At 31.8% G+C, this 18,679-nt stretch overlaps 1 long non-coding RNA gene across 1 annotated transcript; it reads left to right on the forward strand.

Moving 5' to 3' along the window:
• The first annotated feature begins 839 nt into the window (after positions 1-839).
• LOC127720657 (uncharacterized) lies at positions 840-15,721 on the forward strand. Its single transcript, XR_007990911.1, has 4 exons — positions 840-878; positions 10,536-10,638; positions 14,312-14,440; positions 14,798-15,721. It is a non-coding gene; the product is annotated as an uncharacterized LOC127720657 (long non-coding RNA).
• Positions 15,722-18,679: the final 2,958 nt, after the last annotated feature.

The following is an 18,679-nucleotide window of genomic DNA, read 5'->3' on the forward strand; positions in this document are numbered from 1 at the left end:
ATAATCTAACAAAACGGGATTTTAACAAAACAGTTATCAACACACGATGATAACACTTTTGCCAGGTTTAAAACATCCTGTAATATATTCTTTTGGGTGCAGCATTGGTTTATATCTTATCATTGATGGCAATATCTCAAAACGAGAATATCGTGACTGTTTTTGCAGTTATTCACTTTATTCAAGACGTTTGAAACTCTGATGTCACTGTCATACAAGTGAGGGGTTTGCCTAGCTTTAAAACCAGGTTAAATCCACAATTTTCTACATTAGGAAATACCTGTACCAAGTCAGGAATATGACAGTTGATATTCATTCGTTTAATGTGTCTAATAAACATCATGTTATTTCTAGATTCATACATCATCCTTTTGAATTCAAGAAGTTTACAAAGTGGCAATGTAGTACCCCCCTTTTTGTCATTTTTTTACAATTCTAATTATATGTTAAAATATCAAAATACATAACGTCAATCGTCGTATATATATTTTAAATAAAATTACCTGCCAATGAAAATCGACTTTCAGGGGAAGATACAAGTTTATGGCCAATTGATGAATTTGGTAGATGTGTTGCCAAAGTTTCTTTCGGCTCAACGATAAAAAATCCCGGGTTGCAATTTTAATAAAAAAAAAGTCGTTCACCCTAAGTGATCTGTCTTTTTGTTTCATATTTTTATTTAGCTCATTTTTTTCAAAAATTAAGTCGAAAATATTTACTTCAATCATCCACCTTAATTTTTATAATTTTGTATTTTTTTGCAAATTTAAAATATTTAAACTTCGGTAGAATGTTATTTAAAGATAAACACTACCTATATTTAGATTTACAATTATTTCCCGGTCGCCATTTTGAGAAGGATTTTAACAGATCATCAGGTAAATATCTATATAAAAATAAAGATATGATACATGTTTGCTAATGGGACAACTAAACTGTTCCATCACTAAATGAATACGTAAAACGGAGTTGAACAATACCGATATAACAGAACAAATACATGGTAATAAGCAGTAATCTATTTCCATTATCTTGAATTACCTTTCATGTTCAAAATACCATTTTAGTTTGTCAATATCCCCGTACAGAAAGTGTTATTTCAAAGTTGACTTGACTTGACAAGCAATAAACGATCTATACTACACTTACGTTTTTATTATGTAAACAAGAATACACCCGCGATATCGCGGATCCGTGACTCAATTAAATTACCAACGCCTTATTTATAGCCGTGACTTTAATTCACTTGCACTAACAGGTGTAAATGATATTCAATGACGGTTTTTAGATTTCTGTATATTTTTAGAACTATAATATTTTATGAAGGAAAGTATATACTCTGTTTGCTTTAGTATTTTGATTCTCATTTTTTTATTTATAAATAAGTAGTGTTTAGATTAATTGATTTGTTGTTTTTACGTCATGCCGGCTAACAAATTGGACCTCGTTATTTTTAGTAGTATAGATATATCGAAAACAACACGTACTCCGTCATCGTACATTTACATACAACTATATTGGAAACGGCAAAATGTCAAAGCGACAACCACCCGACATCAGGGCAGAATATATGATTTTTTTAAACCTTAACGAAAATAACACTTTATAAGTTTTGTGCGTCAAAACTCTTTTTTGTATTTACCGTCATCAGAACGTTCAAATTCAAGTTTATATAATGCCATGGATAAATAAGTACGTTGAAACATTATGAGCTGTATGACCAAACGGAAACTACAAATAATAACTGAAATCATTCTTCATGATAGATATACTAGGCATTAAAAAAGCGTCACAAAAGTATGTAATGTTGTAGCACAATACAATTCATATCCCAACAAATTGAATTAAAGGAAAATCGTATTTGGTATGATTTGACCGAACATTTCAAAAATTGATGATCTTTTTTCAAATCCTCATGGTAGAGATGTGATTTAATTAAAGACAAGACAAGAAATTTTATTACAACTTAGGCACACGTATGGTGCCACAAGAGGATAACAATTATACATTAACAATATCATAATTATACATTTGCAAGCAAGACACACAATAAATAAATTAGCGATATCATACAATAAAATTGAAATATACCATATTTGGTTGAACAAGAACATTTGGCACACATTTAAACAGGATTATGCAACGGTGGTCTCATGGTACCAGACCACCTTGGTGGTCTCTTGGTATCATGTTTGCTTCGAGTGCGGGAGGTCGTGGGTTCGAACCCTGCCGGACTCAAAGCAAAGACTTTAGAATTGGTATTTGCTGCTTCTCTGCTAAGCACACGTCATTTAGGCGTAAGAGCAAAGACTGGTCGGCTCGGAGTACAAAATGTCCGGGTAAAGTGACATGTCTTTTATGCGGACTGTTCCCTTGTGAACTGGCACGTTAAAAATCGGGCCCAACGTGTCGGTCTAGTACAAAGAAGGTTTAATAATCATTACAATAATCTGTTCTCGTCCTGAATATGTATATAGATTAGCCGATGGATGTGAAAAAGGCTTTCATCATCATCATTTCATGGTAGCATGTTCGCATTGACAGGTTAAAGTATAGACTGGAAATCTGGTGCGCACGGAAAGAACAACCGATAGAGATATGATTAAATTACAAAGAATAGTTAGTACACAACTAAACAGGAATATGCAAAGATGGTCTCATGGTAGCGTGCTCGCATTGAATGGTTAAAGTAAAAACTTGAAATCTGGTGGTCTCATTGTAGTGTGCTCGCATTGATAGGTGAAAGTAAAGACTGGAATCCGGTGCGCACGGAAAAACAACCGACATTACGCAGTAAAACTGAAGTATGGCCAGTGCACGATGTTTTGTCGATTTTATCGTGTCATTATTGTGTTTACATTGTATCCTATCTATATATATGTGTTCTGTACCTTTGTGTTCACATCGTTCACATCGTATACATCGTGTAGTTAACAATATCGTGTCAACATCGTGTTCATGTTGTATATATATAGTCTATACATTTCTGTTTACATCGTTTACATCGTATACATCGCATTGTTAATAATATCGTGTCAACGTCGTGTTTATATTGCATATCAAGTCTATACCTTTGTGTTTACATCGTTCTCATCGTATACATCGTGATACTGACAATATCGTGTTTACATTGTTCACATCGTTAACATCGTATTAATGGTGTGTACCAAATCTATACGTTTGTGTTTAGATCGTTCACTTCGTGATGTTGACAATATCGTGTAAACATCGTGTTTATGTTGTATATAGAGGATATACCTTTCTGTTTACATCGTTCACATCGTATACATCCAGATGTTGACAATATCGTGTTTATATTGTATAAAAAGTCTATACCTTTGTGTTTACATCCTTTACATCGTATACATCGTAATGTTAACAATATCGTGTCAATATCGTGTTTATATTGTATACAAAGTCTATACCTTTGTGTTTACATCGTCCACATCGTATGCATCGTAATGTTAACAATATCGTGTTTACATCGTGTTTATGTTGTATATAGAGTCTATACCTTTCTGTTTACACCGTTCACATCGTATACATCGCAATGTTAACAATATCGCGTCAATATCGTGTTTATATTGTATAAAAAGTCTATACCTTTGTGTTTACATAGTTCAAATCGTATACATCGTGATGTTGACAATATCGTGTCAGCATCGTGTTTATGTTGTATATAAAGTCCATACCTTTCTGTTTTCATCGTTCACAACGTATAAATTCTAAGCCGGGAATGTCATATTATATACCATGTCTGAAACCCGAATTACAAATATATTACTGATTATCCTTGCCTATTTTTTTTACCAATACCAGGTATTTTTTAAACATTCACCAAGCATTATATATATTCAGTACATGTTTATTATTTCTTAATATTTAGTGTAATTCTTTTAAATACAAGTTTTCCATCTTCTAAAATATTTTTTTTTCTTCTTAATATTTTTCAAAAAAGTTTTTAAATTCCATGTATACCGTTTGTATTTTTATGTATTTTTTTAAACAGCAAATACTGAAAAAAAAAGTTCACATTTTCCGCATATGTGAAGGGTTTATAATTTGCTGTGAAAATAATTCTATCATATATATGCAATAATTTGTAATAGCACTTTAACGATTACTAAAGTATTGAATGTGTAAATAGAGTGGTTTAAAATAAGAAACATATTATTGACGGATACACGTCATTATTTTCTCTCTGAGAGCCTCTTACATTCTTTAAGTGTTCTGCATAGCTTAAGACTACGTCACATAGTAACGTTTGCTATGATGACGTTGTTGATGTTCCAAATGAGGCAAAAGATGTAGTATATAACCCGGCACTTTCCTGAATATATACTGACATCTCCGTGTTGTTATTCCATTACAAAAATTGACACATTTGTAATCCATAATATATCGTTAATAAATTGTTATATATCGATGTAAACGATGTAAACGATGTAAACATTTTATTACATTTCAAGCATTATAAATAATGTTGACACCATATCGTGCTATACAATGCAGTACAATGCAAACGATGTAAACACGATATTGATAATACATTGTATACATCGCGATGTTAACGATGTCAACGATGTAAACAGTATATAAGAATTGTTACAATGTAAAATATGCTGACAATATATCTTGTTAACATTGTTAAAATTGCAATGTAAACGATGTAAACACAACATCGTTACTATATCGTATACATCGCGATGTATACGATGTAACCGATGTAAACAGTAAAAACAGCTGTTACAATGTAAACGATGTTGACACATTATAGTGTTAACATTGTTGATATCGCGATGTAAACGATGTAAACACGATATCTTTACAACATTGTTTACATCGCGATGTTAACGATTTCAACGGGGTAAACAATATATAAGAGTTCATATAATGTAAACGATTTTGACACAATATCGTGTTAACATTGTAAATATCGCGATGTCGTCAATATTCTTTTAACATTGTGCACTGGACATGGATGGGAAAACTGGCAATCCTTGTCAAATCAAACTTAAGTAAAACGCGTCTGCCGCTGGTGGGATTAAAACTCACAACTCCGGTGTTATTAAGCAAATGTTAGAGTAGATAAACTAATTAGACCACTCGGCTATTTTCATTCCTTACATTTAGTTGCTGCTTACAGGGTAGCTTTTGAATGAAGGGTGTGGTGTGGTAAAAAGGATATTCTCCCTTCTAAAGTTACACAGATGCCTTCGTGAATTCGTTATCGAATATCTTTGTCACAGATGGCAACGGAGTTTTATCAATTGTCGTGACCATAATCCAATTCTCTTTCCGCTTATTATGAAATCACCGAATGCGTTATTAACCTCAACCAAACAAACGATGCCACATGTGAAGCAAGATCTGCTTTCCCAGAGCATTTGATATCACTCGGGTTTATGATAGGGTTCATGTTTCTCAGTCGTTAGTTTTTTATGTAGTGTATTGTGGACAAAACAAATCTTTTATAAGTTGCACTTTGTAAATACAGCTTTTTCACAAGCTACGCCTTTTTTGCGGAGATATATAATATTCATAGACATGTTAGTTTGTTAACGTACTGGTTCCCAGATATGATCTCTGTGTTTCATCTCATAGAGACATAACTTGGGAATGTTAACAGTATAGAAAAACATGGTAGCGCCTAAAATTTAATTCTTAGTGTTCCAAAAATGGAGGTAGGGATAGTATAAAAAATTTACGGCATATAAATGTTGAAAATATGCCTCACAGCCCTATATTTTGACCTTTGAATAAGATAGTAGTGCATATCAACTTTCCGTTCTGGGATATAATTTTTCACGAAACTTCACAGTAAAAGTGGCACAGTTTAAGCCACAAAGGGAGTTCCTATAAGAAATTGCATTGTCTATATTTACAGAATTGAAACCTCTACCTCAGTCATTGATTTATGCAACACCAACACAAGCTTAATCAAAGAATTTTGTCTGACTCAGCAATAAAGTATATAAATATGAAAATGCATCTTTGAGAAAAGCTGTAATTGATGAATGATTTACTATTTCGCTTTTTTTTCATTTTGTATTTCTATTTATTTAAAAAAATATCTAGGAATAGATTAACATATGTGAAAAAAATAACAAAAATACCAAACTCCATGGTACATAAAGTCCATAAAAACTAAAAAAAATAAACATTAGATTTTATCAACCAACGAAACGAATATAAAATAACTTTTATATTTCTAATTTAATATTTATAATATTTTCAGAAAATAGTGGGTTAAACATGATTTTATGGATAGGTTAACCTCCCACTTGTATGACAGTTGTTTATAATTTTGTTCTATTGACAAAATTGGGTTAACAACCCAAACAGTCATAATAGGTTAAGGTGACAATGATTTGGATCCAGTGGCAAAAACTATGTTAACATTCATCGCAGACATACGATACAACTGACAAAAAAAAATAGAGATAAATCTATCAAAAACTAAAACAAGATGTTTTTAGTACTAAGTAGCTAACTTGAAAAGACGCAAACATTTTTTTCAGTATTTAATAGTAAATTTGACAAGGACGCCAATAAAAATGTTTTATAGTTGATAGTACTATCAGTTCATAGGATTGACTTTCCTTATAAAGTACAAATTACGAAAAATGTAAAGACGAGAGTAATCAAAATGAAATTAACGTCATAAAAACCGCTTGCGTTCGAGTCCCACAAAAGAACACACCCGCACCAGATACACCAAAAGCAATATAATACGATAACTTAATGAATGAATATCGCGTCCCGTCAAGAGTCATACGATCAAAAGGAACATATAAGATTATGCACTTGACAAAGGATGCATAAACCAGTAAGATCGGAACCATTACATAATGAGAATAGGAAATTCCTTCCACTTCAGCTTTCTAATAATGAAATCGATGTTATCAACATCAGCAACATTCTTCATCACAAAGATGTAACATATAAAATTACACTTTATTTTCAAATCAGTCTGTTCCTATTGTACAGTTACACCAAAATTCATTGCACATAAAGTATTCAACTATAAGCAAACATTGCAGGTCCTTGATTAAAAATACATAAAAACGCTCTTACATATATAGATATAAGGAGATGTGGTATGAGTGCCAATGAAACAACTCTCCATCCAAGTCACAATTTGTAAAAGTAATCCATTATAGGTCAAGGTACGGCCTTCAACACGGAGCCTTGGCTCACACCGAACAGCAAGCTATTAAGGGCCCCGAAATTGACTCGTTTAAAATCATTCAAAAAGAGAAATCAACGGTCTAATCCATATAAAAAACAAGAAACGAGAAACACTTTTAAACAACAAAAGACAACCACTGAACAACAGGTTCCTGACAGGTGCAAACAAATGCAGCGGGTTTAATCGTTTTAACAGGCACCAACCTTCACCCTTACCTGAAATAATAGTGTAACACCACAGCATAGAAAGACACACTATAAAATGTCAATTGAAATGCAATAACTCAATCAAGAGACACATTAACAAAAACAAGTAAACATACACTGAACGAATACATTTGATCTATGACACAATGTAAATACAAAATTAATTAAAGTAGGTGGTAGGTGGGATGTCAAACAAAATCCGAAAGACAACTTTGATCTTGGACAAAATGCCGTTAAATAAAATAGCGTACACAGGTAAATACCAATAATTTTGTTGTAAGCAGTACATGGAGTACGGAAATATTTTTTACAAAATAGATAAATTTGTTGTTCATAGTACGAGAACAGAAGTGAACATTTATCGTCATACTAAGGTGGTATAATTTAAAAATTGAAAAAAAGTAAACATTAAATAACCAAAAAATATGACTGTTTCCACTCACCTTATATCTACAGCCCATCTATACATCTCTCGTCCTGAATATGCATGAAATATTTGCCACTTGACGTTAAGCAACCAACAATCAATCAATCTATACATCTCATTACTTGAGATCTAAACATAATTCAAAGTGAACACCGAAAGGTGATAAATCATGGTTCTAAGTTCAGAGAACCCCAACACTTCAATTGGAAACATAACATCAAAATAATTATGGATTCCATTGAGGACTACGCCAGGGCATGGAGTAAACGCAAAAGGTGGACCTGGATCATTTGTGAGAATAGCTTAAAGCTATCAGTTTTCTGATAAAAATCGAATCCAAAAGTTGAAACACTTTGTAAGTGATCGACAAAGTCCGTATTCAGAGACAAAGAAGCTGTTAAATTTCTATCATCGCTTCGCAATAAATATTTTGTTATTCCTTTCGGACAAAGCTTCATATAATATTGGTTTGTATGATAATCGCACCACTACGAGTGTCTTGTAGAACAACTAGGAATGAAAGAGCACATAGGTAAAAACATAAAAAACAAATTATTTGGCAAGTATGAGATTTTAGCGAATCATAAATCTTTCACGGCTTCAATGAAACAATACATTGAAAAGCAAATCTGCGGACTTACCTTATTTAGGATGTATTTCACATAGTTGTCAATATAATGGAATTTAATGCGACTGTCATACAAGTGAGAGGTTAAGCTAGCTATGAAACCAGGTTTAACCCACCATTTTCTACATAAGAAAATGTTTGTACCAAGTCAGGAATATGACAGTTGCTTTCCATTCGTTTGATGTGTTTGAGCTTTTGATTTAGCCATTTGATTACGGACTTTCCGTTTTGAATTTTCTTCGGAGTTCGGTATTTTTGTTATTTTACTTTTTGAATAACTAATATTCACAAAATTCCATACAAGCGTTGGTACATTGCCGGCTCATCTGCATATTCTACAAAGGAATGGTCCACTACATTGACAAGAATTCTGTCCACAGTGAAAGATGGTCTTCAGAAATACTGTGAAATTGTTTACTCGCGTAGTGGTACAAATGTATTGACCATATTGGATTTTAACAAACGAAAGCACGTCTCGATAATTTAAAACCTTTATCATGTATATCTTTCTCTGAAATTAATTATATGTAAACCTTTGGTTTTTCAACCCTTCATACCACCATTCCCCATGTCAAATTGAAAAATCGTCTAAAAGAAATATTTCACAATGCAATAAACCTCATCTTAGCACATCCTTAATCCACCATTTTATACATAAGGAAATGCATGGATGCTTTTAGGGACTTTCCGTTTTGAATTTTCCTCGGGGGTCGGTATTTTTGTTGTTTTTTCCATTTTCAGTACGAAGACAAATGAAGGGAAACTGTAAAGTTAATAAAAAGATATACAACTTCAGAACCTAGAAAATATATTCCGAGACCAACTTGTATAATTTATAAAGTAGACACTGAATATTCATCTATCAAGTCTTGTTACTTTCCTATGAATTTCTTGAGAAAAAAGGACGAACAAGACTCTTGGTCATCAATTTTTTTCTCAAACAATAATAACGTATTCAAAAGTCTGAGTCGCAGCTGCAAACTCCTGAATATTGTATGAGTTGAGAAATATATACTCCATACGCGAGTGAAGCTGGTATACTGCTACTATGGCGACGAACTTTTAGAAACAGTTTAGATTGTTTATGGAAAGAACATCATCAACATACCTGTATGTAAAATTAAATGATATGCTTTTGTCTTCTTGTTTTGTACAAGTGTCTGGAAGAACTCCGAGTCATAGGAAAATAAGAAAAGATCGATTAGAGAGGTGAACAGTTGGTTACCATGGGAATGCCGACAACTGGCTGTAATTCTACCATTAAGTTCAACAAATTTGTGGTCACTGAGAAAATCCAGCATACTGGTCACTTGTCCTTTGATATAGCCTCTTATTTTTTGGGGTTCATATTTATGTTATCCCTCCTAAACTGCGAACACATTAAAGGAATATAACGGACACTTCATTGATAGAACATGCGGATGACCGGCAATGTACCGTTGTTTGTACGGAGCTTTATGCAGTTCAGGTATCCGATTCAAACAAGTAAAGTCCTCAGATATATTCTTCATTGAAATATTCTATGGGGCCATGAAAGACTTATGGTTTGCTAAGATATCTCCCTTATTAAAAATTATGTTTTTGTAAACGGATTATCCGAGTGTTAATTTTTTCCCAATTCTTTGATAAGACACTCGTAGTACATGTAGTAATATGATTTACAGACAAAATAGATATTATGTAAAACTTTGTCCAGAGGAACAAGAACATATTTGTTGTGAAGATACTTCAGACATTTTACAGCTTCCTTGTCTCTGAATGCAAACAGTTGTCAACATGTGGATTTTACGCTGTATCAACGACATAATTGTTTTAACCCATTCTGACAGAGTGTCTAGTTAAGTCTCTTTTCTTTTTACCCATGCTCTACCGTAATTGTTAACGAAATTCTTATTACTTTAGTGTTATATTTCAAATTGATGTATTGTGGTTCTGTAAAGTTTGAACTGTTAACTCATGTTTTAACATAATGTGAAAAATAAAAAACACAAAACAAGTAATTTAATAATGAGCATAGTTTCATATTTCTGTCATTTGAGAAAAATCATTTAAAGGTGTTTTTATTGTTTACATGTTTTTCAGAGTATGTCAGAATCACAGATAGACCGAGTTTGTTTATTAAAGTCGGAATTTTTAAAATTCTTGAAACCAACAGATGTTATATTCAACATACAAGGATTGGAAGGTACCTCTAAAATATAAAACTTCAAACACTGATTTGAGTCCTCATGTAAGCAAGTTGATTTCTTTTGAATTTTACAACGTGCAAAAATACCATCGTCTATAACGAGAGGCGAAAGATACCAGAAGGACATTTAAACTCATATGTCCAAAATAAACAATCAACGCCATGGCTAAAAAAGAAAAAGACCAATAGACAAAAAACAGTACACAAAACACAACATAGAAAACTAAAGACTGAGCAACACAACCCCACTCCTGAAAGGTAAGCAGATCCTGCTCCACATGTGACACCCGTCGTGTTGCTTATGTTATTACAAACCCAGTAATAAGTCTATTTCGGTAGGTTAATATCATGAACATGTTTTCAGCTCATTGAAAATTAGTACTCAAAGCTTGATTGACCACCTGACTTTATGAATAATTGAATGACAGTACAAAGTTCTTGACATGACTTTGGTATAATTTTTATATATTGCAATTGTTTCATTTTAATGTAAGTGCCAAACTTTGTTTGATACTTTAATAGTTCAATGACCTTTCTTTTTAAAAAGATTCGTAGTTAACGAGTTAAGTGCATCCATCTAACATATAGATATATACTAATTAATTCAGCATCCAAAAGCTGATAATGGGACGTTTTGTTTTGTTCGATCATGGATCATTCGTTGAAGGAATTTTCGCACAAGCATGGCCAAGAATGAGCATCCATTAATGTTGCTAGAACTTAAGAAAATAACATACCTTTCAACCTCTGAAAATGCAGGTCAATGCCTTATTGAGGAGGAACTAGGCAGGTCATAACGCGTAACCACTTTCTTCTGTTGAATTTCAGTATTTAGAGGATTTTCGTTTAATATTCAATAACAGATACAAGTTTCGTACAAATATTCACAATTGAGAAGTATTTCCTGAACATTATTTAACATTTCAAGTCATGTTTTCATTTTAAATGCATTGTATTTGTCAGGTATCTATTATTAATCAAATATCAAAATAAAACAATTCCCTCTAAGTGGGTCATTAGCACTATTTTTTATTTACACATTTTATAAACCCCAACTATAATTAGAAATCAGCTATAGCTAATGTGCTCCTATACACAGGAGGAATAAACTGAGACAGACGAAGTGACTGTTTACATTCTTTGCACATTTGTAGACCTCGTCGATTTGAAGTGACAACACAAATGAATGGTTAAAATAGTTAAGGGAGATGTAATTCTGCAACAGACATGTATAAAGAGGTTCACATTGTTTGAAAATGATCTAGATAGGACAATTGAAATTTGTAAAAAGCAAATTCATAAATCCAAAAACTGTATGTCAAGCTTGACTTACGCCGACCTTTAAAGTGCACAATTAACTATATATTAGCGAATTGTTATTGCCTTTCAACCAAACGAGTGTCAAAATTATGTTTTGATAGCTGTAGATAGCTGTAGATCATTCAATTGAAGGCAAATAATGGAACTTCCTGTCCTGGAAGAGTTTTGAATTGGACATTTTTCAGAGGACATTTTTAGCATTTTAAACATTGGAAGTCTCATGGCACTAGAATATGGATCAAAACGGGTCATTTGATAAAATCCCTGGTTATTTTCATTGAAAGGTATTGAAAACTCTCGGATGAACTGATAAATTCACGGGTCAAACCCGCAAAATACGGGTCAGTTGACAGGTATGAACTAAATGTGTTTACTTCTTGTATGTAAATTTTTCAAACATACGAATCTAATGAAAAAATACATGAAAAAAATGATAATTTCAAATTTCTAAAGCATGTAATACAAGTGGAAAAAATCAATGAATATAAAAAAATATCATAATTAAACTCACCTCATTTAAATGATTGTGTAATTACAATAAGTTGTTTATGAGTAATAACATTTGCAAACTTTATAAACAATCTGGTAAGTGTCATCAGCCAAAATATTGAGAAAATAGGTGAGGGTATAAAGAAATGATTTTACCAAAGATATGTATATCCTATATCAATTTTTTTTCTTATCGAAATACTTAGATTTGTAATTTTCAATCATTTCTAACAAAGAAGTTGAGCTCATATGCTTTTTGTTCTAAAAAAATGAGAAAAATCCTTACAAAATCGACAGCATGGTCAATTTGACACAAAAAAGCAACAAAATTTTAAAAACTTTCTTATATTAAAACCTACACATTGTTTTTAAAGTTAAATTTATTCAGATTGGTCCACTTCATCTTTGGTGAAAGTATGAAAAGAGTATAATTTTGAAATTGGGATTTTTTCATGATAATAGCCAAAAAAATGGGTAAAAATTGATGAAAAATTAGGAAAATCATTAAAATTGGTACTTTCAAATGGTCATAGCCAAAAAAGCGCGCACCACCATCTGTTTTTGTTTCTTCGTCGTTACTTTCTAACAGTCATATAAACCAAAAAATCAGGTTAAGAAAAAAAGTTTAATTCTAGAAATGTTGGCTCCTTTGAAGTGTACAACCTTAATACCCGAAACACGAAAGAAAATATTGCTTTTCTGCGAAGAAAATTATATTTATTATTTAACACTAAATCAATATATTTTTCGTCCTTTTTTTGAAGCTTGTACAAAGTATGTCGTAATTTAACTAAGTAACGGAATATGGAACTTCATGAATTTTATATATTTTTCGTAGTCGATCTTATCAATCGTCTATGCACGATCTTGAAATTGCAGCATAACCTTTTTCTTAAATAACTTTAGTAATCATTAACCTTTTTATGGAAGCACATTAGTTTGTACGTAGAAATTCTTAACCTTGCAACTGAGTTGTTACGAAAAACTTTATAATGGATCAATTCCCTGGAGTGGACTTTCATAGAAAATTCGTAAAATGCAAAACACTTATAGATTTAAACAGAGTCTTGTTCAGTTCCTATTTAATTTTTAAAAATTTACCTTTTAGTGTGTATATACGGTTGTACTGCATGTTTACTGTATCCTCTTTTACCAAACAATTTTCTATTATCATGATTATTATTTTAATGTTTAATGAAATTTCAAAAAAGACTCCTCCTGTGCCACCATATGTGTTATTTATAACCTAGCAAATAGTTTGATAGTCTATTACTATGCAATGGTACATCAGTCACATGATCAAACAGTTCGTTGGTACTTTCTGTCTCTTTGCTAATAGTTAAACTGTTATATATCCATTTGTTTCCCTTGCATTTTTTTTGTTTTGTTGGTTCGTGCGTCACTGATGTGTCTTTTGTGGACAAAAAGAGTCTTTGGCGTTCACAATTTTATTTCCGGTATCTGTGATGAGTTAATCTCTTAATAAAGATTACATTAAACGTAAGTTATCTCTGTATGCAAATTTATTTTCTAGCAAAATCAATTGTCACAGATGATCTGTGTGCTACATGTACTTCATCTAAAAGTATAATTATCTGACCATGCTCATGTTACGGCAGTTTTCAAAATAAGAACTATACTTCGTCAAAGGTTGATTAATCAACACTTTCTTGAAGCGAATTATTTGAATTGTTTTTGTGACAACTACATACTAGACTACTATCATGTTACGTTTTCAATTTAATAAACTAAAAATTAAGTGAATATATCTAATGAATATGTCTAGATGTACCCCATATGTGTTTTTTTTCAATTGTGCCATATTTAATGGTGTCTTTTAACTGTTTGTTTACGTTTATAGAGGACTTTATTGACGAAATATGTGAGCTGGAAAAAAACAATAGGAAAGAAGCGTCCAATAAATTGCTTAAGAAAATATCAGAAAAAAGTGAACTTCTTCCAAAGTTTATACTAGCATTATCCGATAAAGGTAAGGCGTATCTACTAGATTATCAAATCAATTGAAAGTTTTCAAAGCAAAAATATTAATAAGTCAAAAACAAACATAAAACCACCAGCATGTAAAAAATATACATGTATATCAATGATAAGAACTAATGTCCACAACTTAAATATTAACTCAAACATATCATAATTAAAGTTTACTTTCATGTCCACTCTTATTCTATTATATACTCTTTAATAAACCAATTGGGAATAATACATATTGATATTGTTGGCCAGTTACTTATTTTTGATAATGAATAAATTAATCAGATTTAAATAGTGGATTAGGACAAACAGATTGTTTATTGTTCTCAATGAACAGATGTACATGTTATTTCAGGTTATCAAAGATTTGTTGATCCTATAAGCAACATTTATCCAGACAGAGGGAGGAGGTTTTGTCAAGAATACTTTGAATTTCTAATTAATTACTTGACAGGAGAGTTAGTTGATGTATTAGAACCCTTGTAGCTTTGTGCATATTTATATAAAAATAGATGTATTGAACAAAGTGATAAAGAAGCAATTGAAGCAATGCAGTTCTCAAAAGGAAGAACTGCTGCGTGTCGAGAAATGTTTCTTGCTGTGAAACGCAGGAAAGATAATTGGGCATTACTTCTTTTAGAAGCTATTAAAGAGACACAAGAGTATGTAAAGTTAAAAATGGATCCATCAGCGTCTCAGGGTAAAAATTAGTTTTCACAAATATGTCGTATAATTCAAGTTGTTTTCGTTTAGATAACATGTAAAATGAGCCCCTATTAACAACGAGTATTCCTTACAAACATGTAGTATAATCCCTATAGACAAGGAATTATTGGAAAGATTGAGAAATACCTGAAAACATTATGACAAATTACATGACTGTTGTGGCAAAACTGAAGGTAGATAAAAAATGAAACTATTGTTTTTTTTTCTCTGACGGCTTCGAGTGAACACATTTAAAAGAACACATTGGCAAGACTACAGTTCATGCTGTTAAGCGTATTCCAACTATAATAAATTGAATAGTTACAACGCTCAATGTTGAACGTTTCATGCTTTCTTTTACAATGAGCATTTTGTTTTTTCTATTTTTGATGTTTCTGTTTTTGTGCAGAGTATAGAAATAAGCCGTAATCAGACAAAGTAGTCAAGGTTGATCTAGAGATTAGGATTTGTTAAAGTACGATAGTTCAAAGTTTTGTGAACGCAATAGTTATTTGGTTGACCTTTAGTGAATATATTTGTCGCAGATAACCACGGATATGTTTCATTTGTTAAAGACTCAAAAACCTTAATATAATAATTTTATTAAAAAGAGAGTAAGATACCAACGGGACAATATCTATATTTACCGTCAAAATACTTAAGCAGAACGAATAAAAACCGACGAAAACACATTCCACAAAGTACCACAAGAATACAAAATAGATTGAACAAAACGAACCACGCAAACTTCGACAACGATCTAAGGTGCTTCAAGACAATAACATGATCATGGTCCAAAAGCTGCATTAATTATGTGATCAGGGACGTTATCATATGTTGCGACTGGCGTACAACGTTGGGTGAGTTTTTTTTTTTTCTATTACAACAACAAAAAAACAATTAAAACGACATTAGAATTGTACTGCAAATTCATTCATCTACAAGTCCACCTTATTCAATGTAATCTAAATGATTTTTTTTAAAGTATTAAGCAGTATCTGATAGTATAAATAATTTGGAATTAGTACAAACGACTGCCACATGAGTTTTATATGAATATATTTAATAATTATATCAAGTGTAGTAAATCTTAGTTGTCTTCTTCATTTCTATGTAATACAAAAATGTAAAAAACAAATGTTGATCTCTTTTATTCAACACCAAGAGAAGCACAGTCTTTCAAATAGTACAGAATATAAATGAAATACAAAAATATAAATTAAGCAGAATGAATAAAAACTGACGAAAACACGACTTCTCTTTATTAATTGGTAAGGAACAACATAATGTTTTTTTTTTATGTTTTATGTAGCCACTATTTTGTTTTCTTTAATATGAAAACTTAACTGCTTGTTTAATTCAAAATAAAATTCAAATATCAAGGTTTAAAAAGCAACGAGAACTGCAACTTGTAATGCAATTTACATTTGTATATGATGTGCTGTCTTTGTCATTCTTGTTGCGTATAGCTGTTGATTGAGCTGATAAATGTTAATGTGTCCAGGTTTGGTGACATTTAAAATGTATATTCCTTCCGAATAATTATTTCGGAACATATCATCTTCAGCTTTGGCTAAACCAGGAAAGTAAGGGGTGAATATTTTTTTGTTTTCCAATGTTAAGAAGATCAGAAGGGTAATTATTGAACTTTATCTCAAACACCAGTATCGTGCGAACTTATTCGGTATTATACATAATACTTGTCTTCTGTCACGTGTTATACTTCAAACGCATTGACGATTTTCACCTGAGGTAACTTTTAGTTACCAATTAACCTTTTACTTTTATATAACTTTATAATATATTTGATAAGGAATTTTCCATTTTGAATTTGCCTTGGAGTTCGATATTTTGCTATTTTAGTTTTTATATATCACCATGTATCATCGGTACAGCGGATATAGGTACTAACCAAGCGGTAGTGATCAATTTTGACCTGACACGGTAAGAAAATCTTTGTATTGTTTACATAATATCAATGTGTACTTCAATCTAAACATAATTGTTGTTTTAAGAAATGATTTGGTCGTAGGTTGATAATTAGAGACGTCTCATTATTTTACCAAAATAAGAACGCTTACTAAAAACAAGTGCAAAAACTTGTGAAAGAAGTTGGCGCTCATCTCATCCGATATGATTCTATATTCATTGCAACTCTTTTTCTGATAGAAGGCCACTGTGTGTGCGTAATAAGTATAGCTGTTTCAATAATTGGCATTGAAATCTTTCATACATATGTTGTATTTTTATATTTTATTCCGAAAAGAAGCGTTGTGTACGGTGTATAGCTGACCACATAAATCCTTCTGTACGGTGCATAGTTGAGTAAATGTACGGTATATAGCTTTTCCAAAAGTGTTTTACACTGGTTTATTACCCAAAATGTTTCATGGAAGGAGTTATCACAGGTAGGTTTATGATTGGTAACTATTACTTTTGCCCTGTATCAGCTTTCATTCATAGAAAACATGTAAATGACTCGACAACTGTATCGAAATTGAAAGTTGGTGTTGACATTCACAACTATTTGCGCAAGTAAAAGCCAATTATTCTTATTAGAATATAAAAGTTGTCTTATAAATGGGAAAAAAAATCGAAGCGAAAATTATTTGGGAGCAGGAATTTTAGATGTTGAGAAATGTACACTGAATGTAGATAAAACAAAACAAAGGTTTTCTTACCGTGTCAGGTTAAAATCGATCACGCCCTGCTTATCCGCTGTTCCGATGATACACGGTGTATATGAGTGTATCTTCTAATGACATTTGTTGGTCAAAGATTTTAGACAAAATTCATATCTTAGACACATTTGGTTAACCCAACATTTCTATTATTTTAACGACTTCTTTATTATGTACGCCCGAGGTAGAATCTCTGATGCAAAGAACATTAAATCATAGATGATGGTTTATGAATGCACAAATTGGAATATACCAGTCTTTATTTAATAGTTTCCTCAAATCAATGTTCTATACCTCACTTAATTAGGTTTTACAACTACAGTTAGCTAATTCAGGTCACAAATACTATGACAACTACAATCATATACGTTTGTGTAAGAAAGAATGTATCTTAGAAGGTATAGTTGGTAAACTAAGACAAGTCTTCTTAGTGACCTATATTCATTAAACGTGTGATAATGATGCATCAAAAGTAGCCTCCTCTTATCCTCCAAATATGAAATTTTGGCCTTTCTATCATTTGATTAATCAATTAACTGCATGTTCTCTATATGGTCATATGCTCAATGTTCCCCTCACTTAATGCTGCATCATGTAAACTGCAGCAGCTCACGATTAAACTTTGGTCAGACTACTATATTTAGGTTCAATAATTTCGATAAAATTGCAATTGCTTAGTTTTGATTTCAAAAACAATGATTTGAAGTCATGTTACAGACGTTGGGAATTACTAGTATGTCTTGGTCCAAAAAGGTTGAACGAACTACATTTAAGGTAAATTCCATCAGAGGGGACGTCTTTTAAAACTGATAAAATAAAACATTGTCAACCAACGGAACGAGAGAAAGATA

This window comes from Mytilus californianus, unplaced genomic scaffold, assembly GCF_021869535.1.
Source record: "Mytilus californianus isolate M0D057914Y unplaced genomic scaffold, xbMytCali1.0.p SCAF_11, whole genome shotgun sequence".
Classification (NCBI taxonomy): Eukaryota; Metazoa; Mollusca; class Bivalvia; order Mytilida; family Mytilidae; genus Mytilus; species Mytilus californianus.